At 40.4% G+C, this 3,934-nt stretch overlaps 1 pseudogene; it reads left to right on the top strand.

Moving 5' to 3' along the window:
• The first annotated feature begins 1,827 nt into the window (after window positions 1-1,827).
• On the top strand, window positions 1,828-3,934 carry LOC147818034 (uncharacterized; annotated as a pseudogene).

The raw sequence follows: 3,934 nt of genomic DNA, 5'->3' as shown, positions 1-3,934 counted from the left end.
AGCGACATCAGACAATGAAGAGGAAATAACAAAGTGAAGTGAGAGAGAAACAAAAAATTCCCAGCAAAGTATATGGTGTCATTGGTGTCTGGTGTTCTTTTACGCCGTCACATCCTTCATATCACGGTGAACACGCTGACATAATATTTCAAATTCTGTGTCACAAGACGGAGAAAGACGGAGAATGAACCTTTTGTCTTGTCTCATAAATAAACTGTCTTGCTTTGATTGGACCGTTCTCAATGATTAACTCATACTGTCATGTATCTGTAGAATTGAAAGTGTCAAACATTTCAAACTCTGTGCACACATATTTTGGCCCGTAGTGGCACGAAAACAAACGGTCAGCAAGGTCACCAAAAAACATTAGGATTCATGCTGTGGGACACATGTATGTGCACAACGTATCATGTCATAGGATATACTGAGATATACGGAGATGTCCTGAGACAGAAGCATGGACAGACTGACTACATCTACCTAAGCCACTCTGCAAGCAGTGAAAGTTTTTTCCACTGCTTTCTTCCTAGATGGCTAAAACCAGTTTGCACAAGTCAACAGTTCATAGTCACTGCTGCATCTGTTGCCTGTGGCCCTGCACCAGGTTAAAAAAAAAAAACTTGTCTGCAATGATTAAATGTCAGTTGCAGATAAAATATTCTATTAATTACGATAGGTTAATAATTTTATATTGAAAAAAGAATGACTAAATGTTCTAATATTCTTTAGGGCACCTGTCAGTCAAAGGCCCCTGCTGGCAGTATTTACAGCAGTGATATTGTTGTGCACATGTATATGTGCATGTTCTAGACATAATCCTGTTTTCTAAAATAACGCCAAGCATACAGGTAAATAACAACAACAACAATAATAATGATAATAATGTTGATGATAATAATTTCCTAATTCAAGCTGATATCACTGAAGTGCCCCAGGTAGTCATGGTGATGAGGACGGACATGTTCAGCTGCTCCTACAAAAGCAGATCCCAAAATTCTGACTTCATTCTGCAGCTGAGCGCTGACTGACGGGAGCTGAACCTGTGACAAGTGAGAATCTTCAACTGTGACCAAGTGTTGATTTGTTGAAAGGTGAAAAGCCCGAGTTAAGAATTCAGCTGTGAAACGCTGACATCTGTAAGTGAGAAAGTAGCTGTTGCAGTGAGGAGAACATGGCCTCCTCTGTGAGAAACACCTGCTGACTATCGGCATCCTCCATCTGCTGACTGACAGGTGAAAAAGCAGAAAAACTTCTTTTCATAAAATACTAAAATTTGTGTATGTTGCACTGTGGTCAACCTGGGCCTAGTGTTTGTATGAGGATGACTGAGTCAGCATGTTTTTACTGTTGATACTGGACTGATATATACTTCATCCTCTCTGACATTTTATCCTACTGCACTGTTAGAGCAACAAGTCCAAGCTCAGACCTGTTCAAACCACAGTGGGATCATTTGCAGCCTTTTAAAGCACATGTGAATGCGAGATCAGAGGTGTTGAAGTTAGAGGCAGTCTTTTAAGAAATGTTACACAATAAACTGCACAGACTCTGAGAGGATTATAATCAACAAGATAAAAATACCATCTTTCTAGACTTAGGCGTCTTTGTAGTAATGTAGGACAGATGTTAAGACAGCTGTGCAGGCAATACGCAGAGAACTCCTGATGTTTGTGTGTGGGATATATTGTAATGAAGTTATAGTAATGACACTTGCAGTTCTGTTTAGTTATGACTCACATCCCAACCTCGTTTCATTTATTACATGATATATTATTAAATATTTATAATGCACTTCATTGTAATATGGTATCAATATGAAAACAGAATATGGGAAACAGAGAGTTTGATGCAACCTTGCCTAAAACAGACAACTGTTTCCTCAACATTTTAGGGAGTGAATGTAAATGCTGATAGATATTGATCACTGAAGTCCCTCATTTCCCTGGTTACTGCCGTGTTGTGTTCATATCAGATGAAGGTATAAAATAAATATAATGATTTGTATTCATTTATCACAATTTATGTAGTTATAGCATAAAACATGGAGTATTAATAATTTTAAATAGATAGGAAAATACGTTTTTGCTTTTAGCTGCTTATTAATTCTAAAATATGTCTGCACAATGATTGTGGTCTCACTGTGAAAGAAGCATCGTCATGATGAAACAAACACCATCTATTACATTTTGGTGTAATAGAGGCAGGCAGTCAATCTAAAAAAACATTTAAATCCGGTTTTATTCATATATCACACATACTAAGAGCCTAAATCTTTCTGTAAACAATCTGTTTTGTAAATGTACACTGTGTTAATGTATTTTTAGATTGTGTGATACAGAGAATACGATTCATACTGAGCTTGAACCACCTGAATAATCTTGAATTCAGACAGCCGGGGATTCATACGTCATATAACGGAGCCAAATAAACCTGAAACCTTGTCAGTACTGAGAGCGAGAGTTTGCATTAGCACAACCACTAACACTGTGTCAGCCACTGCCAGTTACAAGCTAACAAACAAGGCAAACAAATAAAATATGCTAAGCACGCTAACCGTTCTGATATGTCTGCTAGTCGCCCATTTTGATCACAACAGACTTCTCGCCCGAGTCTGGGTCTGACTGAGGCTCAAACGTGTAGCTGAGCCTCTCTGATGTTTCACTAACCCTCTTGATGCTCTCTGATCTTTCACCGAAACCTTGTTAGTACAGAAAGCGAGAGTTTGCATTTCCACAGCCACCAACACTGTGTCAGCCACTGCCAGCTACAGGCTAACAAACAAACAAATAACTACACTCACCATTCTGATACCTCTTCTAGTCTCAGATTTGGGTGCACAACAGACTCCTCAAAAAATAAAGTGGCAGAGTCTGAGTCTGACTGAAGCATAAACATGTGGCTGAGTCTCTCCAATGTTTCATCTGCTAATCATATTGATACTCTCTGCTGTTTCACCTGTCAACCTAGAGCAAGCAGCGGTGGTGGGCGGGGCACAAGGCCTGATCTAGATTTTTCAATGAGAAAATGTAGAAGAATATATGTGCTTACAGCCCCAGTTTTTGATGTTTTGACACCTTTTATACAGAAAAAAACATGTTCAAAAATATCAATCATAGCTGAGTATTTCACATAGTTTAAAACATGTCTGGAGAGGATGTAATGTAAATGTAACTATGTTGACTTATCAATCCAGGCTTTTATCAGTCTGATCATGTCATCCTGAATACTATTTTCCTTTCCTTCCTTTTCTTTCCTTTATTTTTCTCATTTAGCTGGTCTGCCTCAGCCAGGATGAATCCTTCAGCTGATAATACCCAACCTGAGGAAGCGTCCTCTAAGTAGCACAAACATCGAGTCCACAAGGGAGTCTATCCTGAGCCTGTATCACAACCTAATCACAGGGTCCAAGGACTTCCCTATTATTCCTTACAAAGCATCCTTCTGCTCTCTTCAGATGGCCACACCCTTCGTCCATGTGGAGCAGGAGCAGAGGGACAAAACCAGACCATCTCTTCTAATGAAAGGACCAGCTGGTACGATGGTGCCCGCCACAGGCTCCAGCTCCTCTCCACAGACTATAAGCTGAAGACAGAGCTGGGAGGACTGATGGCCGACCACAGAAACTGTGTCTCACGCATGGAGTTCGATGGCAGGACTGTCATTAGAGTGATCTCCCCGTGTTCTGCTCAGAAAGCACCGATCTGATAAACCGCTGGAGAGTGACTACAGAGCAAACCGACAAGGTCTCATGTCCGTCCTCTGTAAATTTAGTGAAGATTCTACACAGTGCGCAATGATACAGCGAAAGAAGAGGAAGGACACTGAGGAGGAGAGCAGCAGCAGCAGTCTGTCTGATAGTTCTCATGAAAAAACTAGGACATGCAGCAGTCCCTGGAGGACTCTAAGCCACTCTTGGTGCTTTGATGACATTTGA

Source organism: Seriola lalandi, unplaced genomic scaffold (assembly GCF_002814215.2).
Source record: "Seriola lalandi dorsalis isolate HSWRI2012SDOR001 ecotype SW California unplaced genomic scaffold, Sedor1 jcf7180002054758, whole genome shotgun sequence".
Classification (NCBI taxonomy): Eukaryota; Metazoa; Chordata; class Actinopteri; order Carangiformes; family Carangidae; genus Seriola; species Seriola lalandi.
The sequence above is the reverse complement of the archived record's forward strand: the minus strand, read 5'-3'. Positions and strand labels throughout refer to the sequence as shown.